The sequence below is a fragment of the Coregonus lavaretus genome (genome assembly GCF_964263955.1).
Source record: "Coregonus lavaretus genome assembly, chromosome: 3".
NCBI lineage: Eukaryota > Metazoa > Chordata > Actinopteri > Salmoniformes > Salmonidae > Coregonus > Coregonus lavaretus.
Genome location: NC_139990.1, coordinates 4,919,155 through 4,942,251, shown reverse-complemented (window position 1 = coordinate 4,942,251; position 23,097 = coordinate 4,919,155). Strand labels below are relative to the sequence as shown.

The 23,097-nt window shown below is 45.4% G+C and overlaps 1 protein-coding gene across 1 annotated transcript in view; it reads left to right on the top strand.

Moving 5' to 3' along the window:
• LOC311126079 (cyclin-dependent kinase 6-like) overlaps positions 1-23,097 on the top strand; it is an 85,834-nt gene that overhangs the window by 32,907 nt on the left and 29,830 nt on the right. The gene's annotated exons all lie outside the window — the stretch shown is intronic.

Genomic DNA, 23,097 nt, shown 5'->3' with positions numbered 1-23,097 from the left:
CTGCCCAGTGACGCCAGCCTACCAGACGAGCTCAATGCCTTTTATACTCGCTTCAAGGCAAGCAACACTGAAGTATGCGTGAGAGCACCAGCTGTTCCGGACGACTGTGTGATCACGCTCTCGGTAGCCGATGTGAGCAAGACCTTTAAACAGGTCAACTTTCACAAAGCCACGGGGGCAGACGGATTACCAGGACGTGTACTCAAAGCATGCGCGGATCAACTGGCAAGTATCTTCACTGACATTTTCAAACTCTCCCTGACCGAGTCTGTAATACCTACATGTTTCAAGCAGGCCACCATAGACCCTGTGCCCAAGGAAGTGAAGGTAACCTGCCTAAATGATTACCGCCCCATAGCACTCACGTCGGTAGCCATGAAGTGTTTTGAAAGGCTAGTCATGGCTCACATCAACACCATTATCCCGGATACCCTAGACCCACTCCAAATCGCATACCGCCCCAACAGATCCACAGATGACGCAATCTCAATCGCACTCCACACTGCCCTCTCCCACCTGGACAAAAGGAACACCTACAGTGGGGAGAACAAGTATTTGATACACTGCCGATTTTGCAGGTTTTCCTACTTACAAAGCATGTAGAGGTCTGTAATTTTTATCATAGGTACACTTCAACTGTGAGAGACGGAATCTAAAACAAAAATCCAGAATATCACATTGTATGATTTTTAAGTAATTAATTTGCATTTTATTGCATGACATAAGTATTTGATCACCTACCAACCAGTAAGAATTCCGGCTCTCACAGACCTGTTAGTTTTTCTTTAAGAAGCCCTCCTGTTCTCCACTCATTACCTGTATTAACTGCACCTGTTTTAACTCGTTACCTGTATAAAATACACCTGTCCACACACTCAATTAAACAGACTCCAACCTCTCCACAATGGCCAAGACCAGAGAGCTGTGTAAGGACATCAGGGATAAAATTGTAGACCTGCACAAGGCTGGGATGGGCTACAGGACAATAGGCAAGCAGCTTGGTGAGAAGGCAACAACTGTTGGCGCAATTATTAGAAAATGGAAGAAGTTCAAGATGACGGTCAATCACCCTCGGTCTGGGGCTCCATGCAAGATCTCACCTCGTGGGGCATCAATGATCATGAGGAAGGTGAGGGATCAGCCCAGAACTACACGGCAGGACCTGGTCAATGACCTGAAGAGAGCTGGGAACCACAGTCTCAAAGAAAACCATTAGTAACACACTACGCCGTCATGGATTAAAATCCTGCAGCGCACGCAAGGTCCCCCTGCTCAAGCCAGCGCATGTCCAGGCCCGTCTGAAGTTTGCCAATGACTGATGGATGATCCAGAGGAGGAATGGGAGAAGGTCATGTGGTCTGATGAGACAAAAATAGAGCTTTTTGGTCTAAACTCCACTCGCCGTGTTTGGAGGAAGAAGAAGGATGAGCACAGCCCCAAGAACACCATCCCAACCGTGAAGCATGGAGGTGGAAACATCATTCTTTGGGGATGCTTTTCTGCAAAGGGGGCAGGACGACTGAACCGTATTGAGGGGAGGATGGATGGGGCCATGTATCACGAGATCTTGGCCAACAACCTCCTTCCCTCAGTAAGAGCATTGAAGATGTGGCTGGGTCTTCCAGCATGACAACGACCCGAAACACACAGCCAGGGCAACTAAGGAGTGGCTCCGTAAGAAGCATCTCAAGGTCCTGGAGTGGCCTAGTCAGTCTCCAGACCTGAACCCAATAGAACATCTTTGGAGGGAGCTGAAAGTCCGTATTGCCCAGCGACAGCCCCGAAACCTGAAGGATCTGGAGAAGGTCTGTATGGAGGAGTGGGCCAAAATCCCTGCTGCAGTGTGTGCAAACCTGGTCAAGACCTACAGGAAATGTATGATCTCTGTAATTGCAAACAAAGGTTTCTGTACCAAATATTAAGTTCTGCTTTTCTGATGTATCAAATACTTATGTCATGCAATAAAATGCTAATTAATTACTTAAAAATCATACAATGTGATTTTCTGGATTTTTGTTTTAGATTCCATCTCTCACAGTTGAAGTGTACCTATGATAGAAATTACAGACCTCTACATGGTTTGTAAGTAGGAAAACCTGCAAAATCAGCAGTGTATCAAATACTTGTTCTCCCCACTGTATGTGAGAATGCTGTTCATTGACTACAGCTCAGCGTTCAACACCATAGTGCCCACAAGGCTCATCACTAAGCTGAGGACCCTGGGACTAAACACCTCCTTCTGCAACTGGATCCTGGACTTCCTGACGGGCTGCCCCCAGGTGGTAAGGGTAGGCAACAACATATCTGCCACACTGATCCTCAACACTGGGGCCCCTCAGGGGTGTGTGCTTAGTCCCCTCCTGTACTCCCTGTTCACCCATGACTGCGTGGCCAAACACGACTCCAACACCATCATTAAGTTTGCTGACAACACAACAGTGGTCACCGACAACGATGAGACAGCCTATAGGGAGGAGGTCAGAGACCTGGCAGTGTGGTGCCAGGACAACAACCTCTCCCTCAATGTGACCAAGACAAAGGAGCTGATCATGGATTACAGGAAAAGGCGGGCCGAACAGGCCCCCATTAACATCGATGGGGTTGTAGTGGAGCGGATCAAGAGTTTCAAATTCACATCACATCACCAACAAACTATCATGGTCCAAACACACCAAGACAGTCATGAAGAGGGCACGACAACACCTTTTCCCCCTCAGAAGACTGAATAGATTTGGAATGAGTCCCCAGATCCTCAAAAAGTTAAATAGCTGCACCATCGAGAGCATCCTGACAGGTTGCATCACCGCCTGGTATGGCAACTGCTCAGCATCTGACCGTAAGGCGCTACAGAGGGTAGTGCATATGGCCCAGTACATCGCTGAGGCCAAGCTTCCTGCCATCCAGGACCTATATACTAGGCGGTGTCAGAGGAAGGCCCAAAAAATTGTCAAAGACTCCAGTCACCCATGTCATACACTGTTCTCTCTGCTACCACACGGCAAGCGGTACCGGAGCGCCAAGTATAGAACCAAAAGGCTCCTTAACAGGTTCTACCCCCAAGCCATAAGACTACTGAACAATTAATGAAATGGCCACCTGGACTATTTACATTGACTTCCCCTCCATTTGTTTTTACACTTCTGCTACCCGCTGGCTATTATCTATGTATAGTCACTTTACCCCTACCTACATGTACAAATTACCTCGAATAACTTGTACCCCTGCACGTTGACTCAGTATCGGTACCCCCTGTATATAGCCTCGTTATTGTTATTTTATTGTGTTACTCTTTATTTCATTTTTTACTTGAGTTTATTTAGTAAATATTTTCTTAACTCTTTCTTGAACTGCATTGTTGGTTAAGGGCTTGTAAGTATGCAGTTCACGGTAAGGTCTACACCTGTTGTAATCGGCGCATGTGACAAATACAATTTTGATTTGATTTATTCACATTACTTTAATAAAATATTTCAGTTGTTTTGTATATTATATGTACATTTGTTTTATATGATGACTTTATTATTTTATTCCAAGTCATCATCTCCTCTCTATAGAGCTGCTGCCTATGCTGTCTGACTAAATCACTATTTTGTAGTTCTTCAAAGTAAATAAGGCATACTTTTATGACTACTGAATAATACCAACTATCAATCACTTAGATTAGATCATGTATTTTCAGGTAGAGATACTGTACCTCGCGAAGCAAATGCTCTCTATCCCTCTCGATAGCACGTTCTTCCATCTCTTCTCTCCCTCTCCGTGAGAGGAGGAGGCAAAGCGAGAGGATTCACTCTTAAATCTATCCAAAATAAACCCAATGTGTTTCTATGGGCTTATTTTGGACCTAGCTTCTGTCTTTCCGCCTTTGGAACAATGACTCCCATTGTTAGGACGGAGATATGAGCATCTCGTCATTATATACAGATCTCTGCCCATACCGACGGACAAGTAGGCATGCAATGGATTATGGTCATTGTAGTTAATTACCACGTTTTCTGCGCTAAACTATGTTGAATATTGGCCTGTTGGAAACTACAACTCCCTACCACATCACACAGTTTGGGCTTGATCTGATTTCTTTCTAGAGAAAGTGCGTGTTGAGCTGACACAAAAAAAATGTAATTCAAATAATTGAAACGACTTCGGTCAATTAGTTGTTTAAAAAACAAAAAATAAACGAAATGTTGGTTAATCGCTCAGCACTACAGGATATACAGATTTCAGATGGCCTTGAACTCTGTGGTGAGCATCTTAAAGGAATAATCCACTTAAAACCACAAATTCCTATGATTTACATAGTTAAATAACACAAATATGTGAGAACAATATATGTTGTGAAAAAATATTGTTATAATAAGTTCGGAAGCAACATGTGAAAATTGTTGTGGAAATCTGCAGAGCTCAAGTCGACTACAAAACCCACAATGCAATGTTCTATCCAGAAAAGCTGTCTAGCTCACTAGGTAGCTATCTAGAAAACGTAACTACAAACAATAATACCAAAGTCAATATCAGCATGCGAAGTAGTTAGCTAGTTGTAAATCCCTGAAACAAACTTCACTATCAATTTAGGAGTTACAATATCACCATGTTCAACCTGGTAGAGATTGTGTTTCTAGCATAAAGCTGTGTGAGTCAGGTTGCTATGGCAATGCACAAAGGCCCTGTGAGCCTGCAAGCAGGGAGAGGAGAACACTGTTTTGCGCCATAATAGTTGAAGGAAGAAAGGATATTAATCTAATGGCGCGCTGTGCACTTTGGGGACATTTGAACAACATATATACTTTGTTGTGACGATATAGACAGATGTATTTGTTCTAGAAGAGTTTGCCCATACCATCTATTGGCTTATTTGGCGATCTGGAGTGCAGGTAATTGTTTTAAAAGCATTATGAAATGTGATAGTTTGTTATCCCCCATATCCAGTGACTAGAACCTTATCATGATGACGTATTACATCACATTACATTTCTAGGGTGGATTATCCCTTTAACGTTATACCAGTACACACCGTTTTTATGACGTTAAACCAAGTTCCTGGTTTAACGTGATGGTATAGAATATACTATATCATGTCAAATACATAGTTCACATGCTTTAAAACATATTTTCCTTGGTTTACACTTTTGGGACTATTCCATTGGTTCAATTATACAGGGCAAACCAAAACCTAAAGGTATTTCACATACTGCTACATACTGTATAACCAGACTGGTTCCTTTTCCTACACTTTCACTAGCCAGATTCCATAGTCTCAATCAGCATACGTCCGATTAAGCCAGACTACTCTTCCTTTGATATCAGGTATTTACTGTAGATGAGAGATGAAATAACAGAGGTTATGTATAGAGACTGTGTTACTTCCCAATGTAAAGCATCATTTAATAGACTCCTTATCTCCCTCAGCCCTCTCCAACACAAAATACTTTCACCTGGGACAAACGACTGGCTTCAGGCCCTTACTCTGAAAACCTCTTCTCTCTCTCTCTCTCCCCATCTCTCTCTCTCTCTCTGTGTCTGTCTGTGTGTGTCCATCTTTATCTCATTTTCTTCTTCTCTGCTATTGGTCAGTTAGTCTGCTCTTTTTTTCTCCAGTTGGGTGAACTTCCACTTACTGTATGTGTGGTTGCTTCCCAAATGGCACTCTATTCCCCTTTATAGTGCACTACTTTTGACCAGGACCCATAGTACACTTTAGGCCTATAGGGTGCCATTTGGAATGCATACTATGTTTTACTGAGCTGGTCGACCAATGAGAAGAGAAGTATCCTGAGTGGGAGGTGAAAGTGAGACTATAAAAGATTGGGACATGAGGCCACAGAAGTACAGAATGAGAGAGAGAAGGCAGGACGTTCTCCTGAGACACAGATGAAAAGCGGCTAATGTGATGTAACGGGCACTGAAAGGGCACCAGTCGGCAAGCCAGAGAGAAGACTGGTAAACAATATGGTGTAAAGTGAGAACGAAGGAAGAGCCGAAGAGAATCCCTGAAGTGGAGTGGACGTGACAAGGATGAAATGGACAAAGAGGGAGGGAGGGAGCTAGGGGGGACAGAGAGAGATTGAGTCAGCGATTCCCCCCTCTTCTCCTCCCACCCTTCTTCCATCAAGGCTTTGAAGTGGGACTTTCACAGCCAGATCGCTCCAAGTTGACTTCGAAATTGTCCTGAGGACGTCGGGAAAGGCCTTCAAAATTGGCCACTAGGGGCAACGATGAGCGATTTTACCTGGACAGAGGTGGCGGACGGGCGTAATCCCATGACTCCAGATCTGAAGGTCACGTGTTCAATTTTTTAACCCTATCCCAAACCTTAACCCTTAAGTTAACCATTCGGAATCCCATGACTCCTGATCCGAAGGTCACGTGTTTATTATTTGTTTTGATCTGTATTGTTGTGTGTCACATATGTTCTTTGGTGCAAATAAATGAAACCTAAAACACTCGTGTATTTTTTTTTTTTTTTTTTACCCTTTCCCAAACCTTAACCCTTAACCTAGCATTTCCCAAACTCGGTCCTCACTTTTTGGTTTTTGCCCTAACACTACACAGCTGATTCAAATAATCAAAGCTTGATGATTAGTTGATTATTTGAATCAGCTGTGTAGTGCTAGGGCAAAAAACTAAATGTGCACCCCTTGGGGTCCAGAGGACCGAGTTTTGGGAACCCTGACTTAACCATTCGGACTGACGCAGAGCTGGAGGAGCAAACCAGGGTGTCAAACACTTCAACATTTGTAAGTCGCTCTGGATAAGAGCGTCTGCTAAATGACGTAAATGTACATTTGAGTTTGGAGCAACTTCTAAATTTGACGTTTGAAGAAGCATGGATAAACATCAGAATCTGAAGTCAAATTGGTAAAACCGTGAGATCTTGTTGGTTTTTCACTGGGCTCTGATGTCCAGAGATAGCAGGACAGAGGAGTACAGAGAGCGGGAGAAGGTCTGAAAGGACTCTTTTTTTGTGTGGGGATGGAAGCAGGGAGAGATGAGACGTTTTAGATTAGCAGACCTTAAGGGTATTTCAGGACTAACTGAGAACATTCAAGACTAACTGAGGACATTCAGGACTAACTGAGGACATTCATTTGACATTATATGTGGGAATTGTGATGTGAATATATACTAATATGTGCCAAATATGTATAGTATTATATCACTAATACAAAATAATGTCCAGGGGAGACATTGTTTCATTTCTAAATGTTTTGGCATCAACTTTGCTAAGCACTACCTAGAGAAGGAAACAGACTGTGAAGTTAAGATGTGTCATCCAATGTGTGCCTGGCCAGACTCAGTCATGCTGTCAGTCATGTGGTCTCCCTCTGGTTCTATTTGCTTGTCAGAAACTGGCGTTTCACTTCTTTTATGACAGAGACATGGCCACATCATGTTAGTTAGGCAGTTAGAGCTTCTGTTCTGGAAATTCACCTGGGAATCCACCTTAGGCATCGGGGACAGAAATACCGACCCTATGTGTTTCGTGAGCATGGGACCTTTGTTCCTGATTTAATGTTCCTGTGTGTGTGTGTGTGTGTGTGTGTGTGTGTGTGTCTGGAATCCCCCCTATCTCCCTCCCCAGTGCTGTGTCTCCTCTGACTCAGATAAAGAATGCACTGCCGTTGCTGTACTCAGTATGCAAAAACACAACCCATTCACAGTGCTAGACACACACAGTACACACACAAACACACGTGTGCGCACACATATGCACACACACAGGGGCACTCAAACACACACACACACATGCACACAGACACACTCAAACACACACACTCATAGTAGGATTTCTCCCTTTTTGTCTGATGGTAAAGGATGGTACCCACCAGTGACCAATAAACAGAGAGTGACTCGTTTAGACATGAAGGTACACAGTTACAGGCAGAAGCCAAGCAGCTCAGGTACGTACAACTCATTACCACACCTGGCTCTACGTGATTTATTCCAAACTACCAGGGGTACTGAGAAATGCTGTCTCTGAATAGAAGAACAGTTATGATATGAATCAATATGAGTCATATTCTGCTTTTAAACTGAGTATATGAGTGCTGAACTTACATAAGGTGCAGAAAAGGCCTGTTGGATCTTTCTTTCATCAACTGAAACTAGTCTAAAGGCAGTTGACAGTTGATGAGAATTTACCTTCTCTTTTATATGTGTTGTGTGTGTGTGTGTGTGTGTGTGATGGGGTTGCTGCTTCTCTCAGAGGCCCCCTGACAGTTCCTGCCAGTGAGTCCCACCTCCACCCCTCCACCATCCCCCCCTGAGTGAAAGGGGGACTCAGGGACCACCCATCAGGTGGCGCAGAGGTGCAGATTAGGTTGACCCTGGGAGTAGCTGGGGGTCCCCTGGGGGTCTGATGTTTTGTTGATTGTTTTATATTGACCTCAGCCTCCTGACACCTGATTGTCTGTCTCTGAGTGACAAGCCGATGTGTAAAGCTGTAGAGTTAAGCTGACGGCTTCCATCAAATTGAGGATTATCAACCTTTTGCTTTTCTCATAAGCACATGTATAAGGAGCACATTGAGGGGAAAATGTTATATATTTTGGCCCCTAAATCAAAAGTATTGACATCTTGTCCCCCCACACCAGACCTAAGCCCTAATGGTCTATTTCCTCAAAGCATATTTATAACAATATAGCACCTCATTATTATAATGTATTTGGCCTGTGGGGGTTTCCCTGATTGTCCGTCCTTTCATACCAAGGCCAGTCATTGTAATGGGAATCAGACTGATTGGATTGTCCCATGAAAGCCATTAAGCTAGGTCTCCTTCTCAGGCACGTACACACACACACACACACACACACACACGTACACACACGCACACACACACACACACGTACACACACGTACACACACACACACACACACACACACACACACGTACACACACACACAAATGCTCTCAGAGATGCTTCAGGGATAATTTATTCAGACTGATTGTTGTTACATATTTGCAGCTACCAAAATAAACTGTGGCCGTTGTAATACCCAGGGTAAAGAGACATACAGTACCAGTCAAAAGTTTGGACACACCTACTCATTCAAGGGTTTTTCTTTATTTTTACTATTTTCTACATTGTAGAATAATAGTGAAGACATCAAAACTATGAAATAACACATATGGAATCATGTAGTAACCAAAAAAGTGTTAAACAAATCAAAATATATTTGAGATTTGAGATTCTTCAAATAGCCACCCTTTGCCTTGATTACAGCTTTGCACACTCTTGGCATTCTCTCAACCAACTTCACCTGGAATGCTTTTCCAACAGTATTGAAGGAGTTCCCACATGTGCTTAGCACTTGTTGGCTGCTTTTCCTTCACTCTGCCGTCCGACTCATCCCAAACCATCTCAATTGGGTTGTGGTCGGGGGATTGTGGAGGCCAGGTCATCTGATGCAGCACTCCATCACCCTCCTTCTTGGTAAAATAGTCCTTACACAGCCTGGAGGTGTGTTGGGTGATTGTCCTGTTGAAAAACAAATGATAGTCCCACTAAGCCCAAACCAGATGGGATGGCATATCGCTGCAGAATGCTGTGGTAGCCATGCAGGTTAAGTGTGCCTTGTACTGTATACAGCATGCCCTGTACCAGTCCCATTTCCCCCTCTGCCTGGGCCCGTGACTTACCTTCTGCTTCTTCTCACTGAGGTCAATGGTGTATGAAGATCCCCACAGGGTTGAATCCTCAGGGTAAACTAGACAGATAAAATCGTGTAGTTGAGGGTCATATCATAACTCTTTCGTAACTCATTAACAGCCCTCCACCACATAAAAATTAAGTTGGTCAAAATGTCTAATTAAGTTGGTCATAGTGGTCCATGATGCACACATGAAGGGTCTACATGTATGAATTATATGCAGTCAAAGTAAAGTCAAATCTATTTTCCCATTCATGAAGCATTTATAGCCAAGCACTTTATATTAATTAACTGTGCAGTTTGCCACTCTGATCTAGAACACCAATATTAAAGGTCTATGTATGAATTCTATGCAGTCAATGTAATGTCATTTCTATTTTCCCATTCATAAAGCATTCATAAATCATTTATAAAGCATGCTTCACTTACTAAAAAGAATAGACACAACACAGAATGTTAAAGCCAGGAAATATTAAACATTTTATTAACATTTTCCAGATGTAGCACAGAAAACAATTGCTGAGGACATCATCGCCGAAGAATCCTACTATTGAAATGTTTTTGTTTGATTTTTCTTGAATAGATTTAACAAAGATTCACATTCAAAGCATTCATATACTACTAGCCAAGGAGCTTAATTTATTTTCCAATCGTTTCGTTCTGAACGGAACCATAATTATTTTATTCCGTTCCACTGTTCCGACCAGCAAAATAAAGTTCTGAACCGGTTCGAACCCCAAAAAAGTTACGGTTTATATAGTTTCTTTCTGTTCCTTTTTAAACCTCTGAAATCATTTAAAAAAAAAATAAGTTTAGCTCAATGTTAAATTACTTCACCAATCAGTGCAGATAGAGTAGTTTGCTATGGAGCAGGCAAGCTATTTAAATGCATTGGACAGACAAGTGTAGGGCGCGAGATGCGACTAACATTTGGCGGGTGGGGAGAGAGCGAGAGAGGGTGGAGGAGGAGGTTTAGCTTGAAGTGCTGGGCATCTTGTTGTTATGACACTGGAGTACATTTCTGAGTGACAGAGTGAGGGCTTTGCAAAGGCGCTTTGTTGCGTTTTCTGTGGGACTGGGAAAGATTTTCCCAGAACATCAATCAATCAATCAATCAATTTTATTTTATATAGCCCTTCTTACATCAGCTAATATCTCGAAGTGCTGTACAGAAACCCAGCCTAAAACCCCAAACAGCTAGTAATGCAGGTGTAGAAGCACGGTGGCTAGGAAAAACTCCCTAGAAAGGCAAAACCTAGGAAGAAACCTAGAGAGGAACCAGGCTATGAGGGGTGGCCAGTCCTCTTCTGGCTGTGCCGGGTGGAGATTATAACAGAACCATGCCAAGATGTTCAAAAATGTTCATAAGTGACAAGCATGGTCAAATAATAATCAGGAATAAATCTCAGTTGGCTTTTCATAGCCGATCATTAAGAGTTGAAAACAGCAGGTCTGGGACAGGTAGGGGTTCCATAACCGCAGGCAGAACAGTTGAAACTGGAATAGCAGCAAGGCCAGGCGGACTGGGGACAGCAAGGAGTCACCACGGCCGGTAGTCCCGACGTATGGTCCTAGGGCTCAGGTCTCTCAGTTGGCTTTTCATAGCCGATCATTAAGAGTTGAAAACAGCAGGTCTGGGACAGGTAGGGGTTTCGTAGCCGCAGGCAGAACAGTTGAAACTGGAATAGCAGCAAGGCCAGGCGGACTGGGGACAGCAAGGTGTCATCATGCCCGGTAGTCCTGACGTATGGTCCTAGGGCTCAGGTTCTCAGAGAGAAAGAGAGAACGAGAGAATTAGAGAGAGCATACTTAAATTCACACAGGACACTGGATAAGACAGGAGAAGTACTCCAGGTATAACCAACTAACCCCAGCCCCCCGACACATAAACTACTGCAGCATAAATACTGGAGGCTGAGACAGGAGCGGTCCGGAGACACTGTGGCCCCATCCGAAGAAACCCCCGGACAGGGCCAAACAGGAAGGATATAACCCCACCCACTCCGCCAAAGCACAGCCCCCGCACCACTAGAGGGATATCCCCAACCACCAACTTACAATCCTGAGACAAGGCCGAGTATAGCCCACAGAGGTCTCCACCACAGCACAAACCAGGGGGGGGGCGCCAACCCAGACAGGAAGATCACGTCAGTAACTCAACCCACTCAAGTGACGCACCCCTCCCAGGGACGGCATGAAAGAGCACCAGCAAGCCAGTGACTCAGCCCCTGCAACAGGGTTAGAGGCAGAGAACCCCAGTGGAGAGGGGAACCGGCCTGGCAGAGACAGCAAGGGCTGTTCGTTGCTCCAGCCTTTCCGTTCACCTTCACACTCCTGGGCCAGACTACACTCAATCATATGACCTACTGAAGAGATAAGTCTTCAGTAAAGACTTAAAGGTTGAGACCGAGTCTGCGTCTCTCACATGGGTAGGCAGACTGTTCCATAAAAATGGAGATCTATAGGAGAAAGCCCTGCCTCCCGCTGTTTGCTTAGAAATTCTAGGGACAATTAGGAGGCCTGCGTCTTGTGACCGTAGCGTACGTATTGGTATGTACGGCAGGACCAACTCGGAAAGATAGGTAGGAGCAAGCCCATGTAACGCTTTATAGGTTAACAGTAAAACCTTGAAATCAGCCCTTGCCTTAACAGGAAGCCAGTGTAGGGAAGCTAGCACTGGAGTAATATGATCAAATTTCTTGGTTCTAGTCAGGATTCTAGCAGCCGTATTTAGCACTAACTGAAGTTTATTTAGTGCTTTATCCGGGTAGCCGGAAAATAGAGCATTGCAGTAGTCTAACCTAGAAGTAACAAATGCATGGATTAATTTTTCTGCATCATTTTTGGACAGAAAATTTCTGATTTTTGCAATGTTACGTAGATGGAAAAAAGCTGTCCTAAAATAACGTTATTAACCGGTTCCCGTGCTTTTAAAATAACGGTTCTGTTCCTGAACCAGTATAGATCATTTTCGTTCCCGGTTCTGATTCTGTTCCTCTAAAATGTTTGTTATTTTCCGGTTTTTGGTTCTGTCCTCAAACCGGTTCCAACCCCTGCTACTAGCACAGGGTAGTAAAGCTAGCTAGCATTTCACCCTTGTTAGCTAAATTAAGCCTCTGGCACAATGTCAACACGTTTTCCAACTCAGTCAATAAACGTTACAAAATCGTCATAAAAACTCATGAAACATTTAGTTAACAATGTTATTTCACTATTTACATTGTACTTTTGCACATTACAAACCTTTTAAAACGGGACAAATGAAGAGACAGAAACCAGTTGCTTTTTTTTAAAGCAGAGGAGAGGTTAGAGGTCAGCCCTGCGTTCTTCTGGCTTATTATTAGCAATTTTCCTTATTTTAAATGTGCAAACAGACAATGTCAGTCATGAACTAGTGAACAAAAAGGTTAACTAAATGTTTAATTTGTTTTTTTGTGATTTTTGTAGAAGCAAGAGGTCACCAGGAAGTGACATTTCACTGACCTCTCACTCTCCTATGCAGCTAAAATGGAAAGAAGGTCGTCAAAGACAGTACAGTAGGAAGATAGGCTAAGACTGCTTCTCCAATAGAAATCCCTGATCACACTTGTAGGCGATGTCATGGCAACATTGGCTAGCTAAGCTCATGCGTAGAAACACGTCATCGGGTCTAACGGTCGTCTCGCACCGGACTGCGCATGTGCAGGCCGTCAAATCAAAGGCACTGCTTCGATATAAGGTTGTTTTTGACGAAAATGAAAACGTGTTAGTTTGTAACTTTCACGAGGTTGGAGTAATAATATGTTAATCTACTTAAGACATTGGCTCGAATCTAGGTTGTGCCTTTAGATTTCAAGAAAATTAACATTTAGATTTCAAGAAAATTAACAACTAAGGAATAATTTTTCACTTCTCTCATTGACTTCTCAAACCTGGTCTGTTTCCAAGTGTTCCCGGAAATCTCGCGATGTTGCACCTCTGGGTTTAGAAACTCTGTGACGTCATGATGTTTCTCATAATTTGTCCTGTTGTTAAAGGTTCGTAATCTTCAAAAGTACAATAATTGAAGTATTAAAATAGTGAGGTAGCTACCATTGTTAACAAAATGTTTTATGAGTTTAATGACGATTTTGTAACATTTATTGACCGAGTTGGAAAACGTGTTGACATTGCCAGAGGCTTAGCTAGCTAGCTACATAAGTGAATAAGGGGGAATACTAGCTAGCTAGTGTTACCATCCTGTGTTAGTACGTTTTACTCACTTAAATTGCTATGAGTCTCAAATGGGGAATTGAATTTGAATCCATTGAATATGAATATTTTCTTTGTATTCAAGAAAAGTCCAACAGAAAAATGTCTACAATATAGTAGGATTCTTCAGTGATGTCCTCAGCAATTGTTTTATCTGCTAGGTACATATGGAAATATTAAATACAATACATATTTCCTTTAAAATGTTGTGTTGTGTCCATGTTCTTTTTGATAACTGAGGCAGGTTTATAAATGCTTTACAAATGCTTTATGAATAAGAAAATAGAATTGCATAGAATTCATACATAGACCTTTAATATTGGGAAATGGGTCTGGTACAGGGCATGTCATATACAGTATCAGCATCATTTTGAAAACGTGGTTTGGCCTTTTGGCATATTAACTAACACTGGTGTGACAGAAGCACATTTTTGAGAACAGCTATAATCATGACACTACGCTGTCATTCTAATGATGCATCTATTAAGATACCTAAATATGAGCTCTTGCATAGCATGACATGAATGCGCTATAGATATGCTATGGACATACTGTATTTCATTAACCTTTAATAATGTGGTTGGGACCTGTTCTAACGCATTCATTAAATACTTATAGATGTGTAATGAATGCGTTATGGACATGTAGTCAAGGTAAATCGTTACCAATTCCTCTTTTTATTTTTCATAGCCTGGTCCCAGATCTGTTTGGACTGTCTTGCCAACTCCTATTGTCATTGTCACAGAGTTGGCAAGACAGCGAAAACAGATCTGGGACCAGGCTACACTTTTCCTGCCTGCCATGTTTGCAGTGAGTAGCGCGGCCCCACAACAAGTAGTGCCATTACCGTGGGAGTCATCTGGCCAATGGAATGAATTCCTCATATTGGCAACACCTAGTGACCGACCAGCCAACCACCGCTCGGGTCAGCTCGCTTCTTGCTGCTCGCACCCGCTGGCTTGCTCGCTAGCCTGCCTCATTCTGAATATTCTTTGAATATTCCCTAAGGATGAAGTAGCCTGGTCCCAGATCTGTTCTGGCAAGACAGCACAATAGGATCTGGGACCAGTCTACAGATAAATTATATCTGTGGCAGGAAGGTGTGATTACTGTTATTTGGTGATGAGTCGTACAAGCAATGTGTCGCTCTGCACACACAAGCTTGTTAGCTAGCTAGCTTCTCTGGTCCCAACGTTAAGCCAACTCTGAAGTTCAAAGTCATTAAAAGTTCCTCCATAGGTATAATTCTGGGGGCCTAATTCCGATAATGCATGTCATCACAAGATGCCCAGAGCTTCAAGCCAAGCCTCCTCCTGCACGCTATCTCGATCTCACCCCACCCGCAAAATTTCAATTGCATCTCACACCCTACACTTGTCTTTCTATCACGCATGTAAACAACTCACTGAGCTATAGCTCACCAGCTCCACAGCAAGCTGCTCTATCCGTACTGCACGATTGGTGAAGTAATTTAATGTCGAGCTAAATGTTAAAAAATGTTTATATCGTTTCTTTCTGTTCCTTTTGAAACCTCTGTAATCAGATTTTTTGTACGTTTAGCTCGACATTAAATTACTTCGAACCGGATCAAAACTTTATTTTGCTGGTAGGAAAAGTGGAACAGAACGAAAAAATTTAAGCTTCTGTTCAGAACGAAATCATTGGAAAATAATTTTGGTTCCAACCCCTGGTACTTTTATTCTTGCTCCGATCTAGACTTTGATTAGAAGCCAGTCAGATGCCCCTTTTGCTTATGAAATGACTGGTTTCTATGTTTACATTTTGAATTCCCCACATTTGAATTCTCCATCTTGAATTGCATGACCGTGCAAGTAATGATAAGTAATCAATGCATTTATCAGTACATTCCATCTCTCTTGAGACCCAATACCTCAACAGCTAATTTCGGTCTGTTAGAATCGAGGATGAATCTCATGGAGGGTTTTGTCTGAATCCAGTCCTTCGTGTTCTCAGTGCCAGACAATGTGCTTCCACTCTGGACAGACACTCAGGCAGCAACTCTGCTCAGTTTGGAAAGGGAAAACCCCACACAGCATGCAGGAGAGCACGTGCATCCCTCTCTGGGAATGTTTAGATATCTCCTCAACGGTTCGGCTTGGAGGGGGGGAGGAAAACTTCCCTCTCTCTCTCCATGCTCCAACTGCAGTGGGGAGAAGGGGCTGTCCCCAAACACACACACACACACAGATATGAACACATGCACACACACACAGCGGCTGAGAGCACAATGCACAGTGAACATCTTATTTGGTATTTCCTGTGTAACCCCTACCGCCAGCCAGCCAGGCAGCGCACGTCCTGCACTTCAGGCCCCGTCTGTATTCATTGTTGACGGGCTCTTGGCCATGTTCCAGGTGGGGAAAAGGGGGACTGATTGGGGGGTGAGGGAGTCAGGAGTGGTTAGGGGGGATATTAAAGCCTTGCCTGTACCCGCATTGAATAAAAGAAAATGACAGCATATATGAGGAATTTTCAGACTAATGATGTGCGGATGTGGTAGCTAGGCTATGGGAAAGAGGCTGACTGTGCTGTCTTTGTTCGCTGGGAGAGGGCCCCATGCAGCATTCCTGTACGCTGTGCATACTTTGGCAACTGTTGCGCTCCGTTCTTTTAGCTGTATACAGTTTATGAGAGCAGCAGCATAAACTTTATACAGTTAAAACTCTGACCCTGCTGTGAGGGTGTGGTTGTTGTCTTTCTTGGCTTGCTGTGAGGGTGTTGTTGTTGTCTTTCTTGGCCTGCTGTGAGGGTGTTGTTGTTGTCTTTCTTGGCCTGCTGTGAGGGTGTTGTTGTTGTCTTTCTTGGCCTGCTGTGAGGGTGTTGTTGTTGTCTTTCTTGGCCTGCTGTGAGGGTGTTGTTGTTGTCTTTCTTGGCCTGCTGTGAGGGTGTTGTTGTTGTCTTTCTTGGCTTGCTGTGAGGCTGTTGTTGTTGTCTTTCTTGGCCTGCTGTGAGGGTGTTGTTGTTGTCTTTCTTGGCCTGCTGTGAGGGTGTTGATGTTGTCTTTCTTGGCCTGCTGTGAGGGTGTTGATGTTGTCTTTCTTGGCCTGCTGTGAGGGTGTTGTTATTGTCTTTCTTGGCTTGCTGTGAGGGTGTTGTTGTTGTCTTTCTTGGCCTGCTGTGTGTGTGTTATTGTTGTCTTTCTTGGCCTGCTGTGAGGGTGTTGTTGTTGTCTTTCTTGGCCTGCTGTGAGTGTGTTGTTGTTGTCTTTGTTGGCCTGCTGTGAGGGTGTTAATGTTGTCTTTCTTGGCCTGCTGTGAGGGTGTTGTTGTTGTCTTTCTTGGCCTGCTGTGAGGGTGTTGTTGTTGTCTTTCTTGGCCTGCTGTGAGGGTGTTGATGTTGTCTTTAGGGCGGCAGGTAGCTTAGTGGGTAAGAGCGTTGTGCCAGTAACCGAAAGGTCGCTGGTTCTAATCCCCGAGCCGACTAGGTGAAAAATCTGTCGATGTGCCCTTAAGCAAGGCACTTAACCCTAATTGCTCCTGTAAGTCGCTCTGGATAAGAGCGTCTGCTAAATGACTAAAATGTAAATGTAAAATGTATTTCTTGGCCTGCTGTGAGGGTGGTGTTGTTGTCTTTCTTGGCCTGCTGTGAGGGTGTTGTTGTTGTCTTTCTTGGCCTGCTGTGAGGGTGTTGTTGTTGTCTTTCTTGGCCTGCTGTGAGGGTGTTGTTGTTGTCTTTCTTGGCCTGCTGTGAGGGTGCGTGTACTGTCAGTACCTTCTATCTGCATTGTGTTCAATAATGTACAGTAAAGTACATTACAGTAACTACTGTCTTTCTACAAGGCTTCCACTATTTCAGTCCAATGATTGCATAGGCCGGCCAGGAATTCTGCTTGGTCTGTCACATAGGAAGGACAAACGTATAGGGTCAGGAGGTTTTCCTGGTCAGGGCCTAATTACACATGATTACATATGACAGTTAGGGTCAGGAGGTTTTCCTGAACACACGACCTGACCAGGCAGGTAAAACTCTTGTCCCTAAAGCATTGGAAGAAACCTGCTGTCTCTCTTTCTGTCTCCATTTTGTCCTTAGCCAAACATTTGATGGAAAGGTCCCTTTAAAGGTGTCTGTCTGTCCGGGCCGGGGGCCCTGTATGGTAGAAAACAATGTCGCCATCAGGACCAAGGTTTCTGTGTCCCAAATGACCCTATTCCCTATGTAGCGCACTACGTTTGACCAGGGCCCATAGTGCTCTGACCAAAAGTAGTGCATCACATATGGAATAGGGTGCCTATTTGGGACGCAGCTGTGTTGAAGGCAGGGGCCTTTCATCCTGGGCTTCCTTTGAGACATACATTTTTATTTTTATTTTATTTAACCTTTATTTTCCTAGTTAAATAAAGGTTCTTATTTACAATGACAGCCTACCCCGGCCAAACCCGGATTGAATGTAAACACGGGCTGCCGGCTATGCCCATCAGCCAGGCTAATGACTTCCACAGTGGAAATCAAAGAGAAACACTGGCTGGGGCAATAGTGGTGGTGGGGTGGGTAGGGGGGTACTGGAGGAGGGCAGGAGAGGGGTGAAAGGGTGAGGTAGTATGACACAATGCCTGCTGAATGATTTCTTTAGCCCTCCACACTGGTCCAGTCTTTAACTGCACTGTTGTACTGTACACAGTGCTGCGATGGAGAGAGAGAGAGAAGCACCACGAGAGAGGGGCAGTGGTGGAAAAAGTACCCAATTGTCATACTTGAGTAAAAGTAAAGATACCTGACTCAAGTAAATGTGAAAGTCACCCAGTAAACTCTCCCTCGCCCTCCATTTGGCAAATCTTACCATAATTATATCCTCCTGATTCCTGCTTATAAGCAAAAACTAAAGCAGGAAGCACCAGTGACTCGGGTAATAAGGAAGTGGTCAGATGAAGCAGATGCTAAGCTACAGGACTGTTTTGTTAGCACAGACAGTTAGCATATGTTCCGGGATTCTTCTGATGGCATTGAGGAGTACACCACATCAGTGCATCGATGACGTCGTCCCCACGGTGACCGTATGTACATACCCCAACCAGAAGCCATGGATTACAGGCAACATCTGCACTGAGCTAAAGGTTAGAGCTGTCGCTTTCAAGGAGCAGGACTCTAACCCGGACGCTTATAAGAAATCCCGCTATGCCCTTCGACGAACCATCAAACAAGCAAAGAGTCAATATAGGACTAAGATTGAATCGTATTACACCGGCTCCGACGCTCGTCGGATGTGGCAGGGCTTGCAAACTATTACAGACTACAAAGGGATGCACAGCCGCGAGCTGCCCAGTGACACGAGCCTACCAGACGAGTTAAATTACTTCTATGCTCGCTTCAAGGCAAGCAACACTGAAGTATGCATGAGAGCATCAGCTGTTCCGGATGACTACGTGATCACACTCTCCGTAGCCGATGTGAGTAAGACTTTCAAGCAGGTCAACATTCACAAGGCCGCAGGGCCATACGGATTACCAGGACGTGTACTCCGAGCAACTGGCAAGTGTCTTCACTGACATTTACAACATGTCCCTGACTGAGTCTGTAATACCAACATGTTTCAAGCAGACCACCAAAATCACTGTGCCCAAGAACACTAGGATAACCTGCCTAAATGACTACCGACCCGTAGCACTCACGTCTGTAGCCATGAAGTGCTTTGAAAGGCTGGTCATGTCTCACATCAACACCATTATCCCAGAAACCCTAGACCAACTCCAATTTGCATACCGCCCCAACAGATCCACAGATGATGCAATCTCTATTACATTCCACACTGCCCTTTCCCACCTGGACAAGAGGAACACCTACGTGAGAATGCTATTCATTGACTACAGCTCAGCGTTCAACACCATAGTGCCCTCAAAGCTCATCACTAAGCTAAGGACCCTGGGACTAAACACCTCCCTCTGCAACTGGATCCTGGACTTCCTGATGGGCCGCCACAAGGTGGTAAGGGTAGGTAACAACACATCTGCCACGCTTATCCTCAACACTGGGGCCCCTCAGGGGTGCGTCCTCAGTCCCCTCCTGTACTCCCTGTTCACCCATGACTGCATGGCCAGGTGCGACTCCAACACCATCATTAAGTTTGCAGATGACACAACATTGGTAGGCCTGATCACCGACAACGATGAGACAGCCTATAGGGAGGAGGTCAGACACCTGGCCGTGTGGTGCCAGGATAACAACCTCTCCCTCAACGTGATCAAGACAAAGGAGATGATTGTGAACTACAGGGAAGAAAAGAAGACTGAGCACGCCCCCGTTCTCATCGACGGGGCTGTAGTGGAACAGGTTGAGAGCTTCAAGTTCCTTGGTGCCCACATCACCAACAAACTATCATGGTCCAAACACACCAAGACAGTCGTGAAAAGGGCACGACAAAGCCTATTCCCCCTCAAAAAGTTATACAGCTGCACCATCGAGAGCATCCTGACTGGTTGCATCACTGCCTGGTATGGCAACTGCTCGGCCTCCGACCGCAAGGCACTACAGAGGGTAGTGCGTACGGCCCAGTACATCACTTGGGCCAAGCTTCCTGCCATCCAGGACCTCTATACCAGGCGGTGTCAGAGGAAGGCTCTAAACATTGTCAAGGACTCCAGCCACCCTAGTCATAGACTGTTCCCTCTGCTACCGCACAGCAAGCGGTGCCGGAGCACCAAGTCTAGGTCCAAAAGGCTTCTTAACAGCTTCTACCCCCAAGCCATAAGACTCCTGAACAGCTAATCAAATGGCTACCCAGACTATTTGCATTGTGTTTAGTGAGTCCGCCAGATCAGAGGCAGTTGGGATGACCAGGGATGTTCTCTTGATAAGTGTGTGAATTGGACCATTTTCTATCCTGCTAAGCATTCAAAATGTCATGAGTACTTTTGGGTGTCAGGGAAAATGTATGGAATAAAAAGTATATTATTTTCTTTAGGAATGTATTGAAGTAAAAGTAGTCAAAAATAGAAATAGTAAAGTAAAGTACAGATACCCCCCAAAAACTACTTAAGGGGGGGCAACACGAGAGGGAGAGAGAGGGAGGGAGGCGGATGTGCTTGGTCAGTGAGGCTTGCCTTGGAGGATCCACTGTGCTGCCTGTTCTGCCTGCTCTCTGTGCTGCCTGTTCTGCCTTCCTGCCTGCTCTCTGTTCTGCCTGCCTGCCATTTCCTCTCCAGTGTGCAGCAGAGTGAGAGGATGGATGCTTTCAGCAGAAAGGAATGCCCAGAATGTTGTCCTTTAATCTGGAGTCAGCCAGCCAGGCCACGGCTGCTTTATCTGACTGCCTCTGTTCTGTTAGCAGGCAAGCAGCAGCTCCACACAAGCAGAGCTAAAGGAGATGTCATGGGCCTCTCACTCCACCGGGTTACCACCTTAATTTTCTTCCACTCTGCTCACCACTCTCTCTACTCAGCCTAACTAGCTCCACCTGTCCCTGCTCTGCTCTGCTCTAATTACTCTGCCAGCTGCGCTGCATTACCCACTACCTCTCCCAGTATTTAAGGCCCTGTCTTTCAGCTCTCCGGTGTCAGATCGTCTGCAAAGCTCACACCCGGAACCTGTTTGCTCGCGCTTCTGGCTCACCCTGGTTTTGTGACCCCGGACCTGCCTGATTTTTGGATACTCTTCTGCCCCAGGAGATCCAGACCTGCTTCTGCCATTACGACTCCTGACTACTCTTCAATCCCGGTAACTCTGACCAGCCTTCTGCCTTGCTACTACGTATTTTGGATTTCCCTTGAACTGTACTGCTGCCTTGTTTCATTCCGCCCTGTTGTGTCTGTGTCTCCCCCCCCAGGACTTCTGGACCACCCACCACCGGCTTCATAGGACGCATCGCTGCCACTGGGGGGGGCACAGACCCAGCACATTGGACGGGATCCCTGTTACCCCTGGAGCCTTCATTCACTCCCTACTTCCCTTTTCCCTTAAGTTTTAATAAACTTTCTGGTGTGACGCAATTGTGGTCCTCTGGTCGTCTGTCTGAACCGTGACAGTACGATCTGACCATTATGGACTCAGCGCACACTTTCCCCGACATGGAAACCGATGAGCATGAGCAGCAGTTCCAGCAGCAGCAACAACAACTCGCCATGATCATTCAACTCCTCACCAACCTTACCCCAGCCAGTCTGCCCACCAGCCCTGCCCCCGAGTTACCTGCCCCGGTCATTGCAGCCGCTGCTCCGGAACCCAAGATTGGAAACCCCGAGCGGTTCAACGGCGATTCAACCCAGGTCCGGCCATTCCTGACTAGCTGCCGACTTCAGTTCTCCTTGCAGCCAAGGACCTTCGCCACGGAGGGGGCTAAAGTTGGGTATGCCATCACTCACCTGACGGGCCGAGCTCGACTCTGGGGAACAGCAGAGTTCGAACGTCAAACCCCCGCATGTGCAACCTTCGACCTGTTTGCTGAGGAGATGCTGAAGGTGTTTGACCTGGATTCACCAACCGCAGAGGCGTCTCGTGAACTGTTCAGTATTCGACAAGGCAGACGTACAGTCGCAGACCATTCCATCGACTTCCGAACCCTGGCTAGACGAAGTTCTTGGAACACACCATCGTTGGTGGACGCGTTCTTCCATAGTTTGGCTGACTATATCAAGGACGAGTTGGTCTCCCATGAACTGCCTTCCACTCTTGATGAAGCCATCGCACTGACTGTCAGGATCGACAGAAGGATACAGACCCGTCGTCGTGAGAGGGGGCGCCAAGGTCCACCTACTACCGGCATTCGGAGAGATCCGACTGGGCTCCTGTCATCTACTGCCACTCACCCAGGTCAGCTTGATCAGTCTGAGCCTATGGAGATTGGGCGAGCCTCTCTCACTCCTGCAGAGCGCCAGCGCCGCTTCACCTCAAACCTCTGCCTCTATTGTGGAGGTGATGGACATCGTGTGGTAACCTGCCCTTTAAAGGGCCGAAGCTCACCGGGCATAGGGGGAGTCCGGTTGAGTTCAATGACCATCCAGTCCTCCGACCGCAAACCCCTGCTGCAAGTTCACCTCCGCCTCTCTGACTCAACTCACACCCTGGCTGCTCTGGTGGATTCTGGCGCCGAAGCCAACATAATGGACATCAAGCTGGCACGCCAACTGGGACTGGAGAACCTCCGTTTGACACCTCCTATTCCTGCCCGGGCACTGGACGGACACTTACTCGGATCGGTCACTCATGTCACGGCCCCGGTCTCGATGGGTCTGTCCGGAAACCATCAAGAAACTATCCAGTTTCACCTGC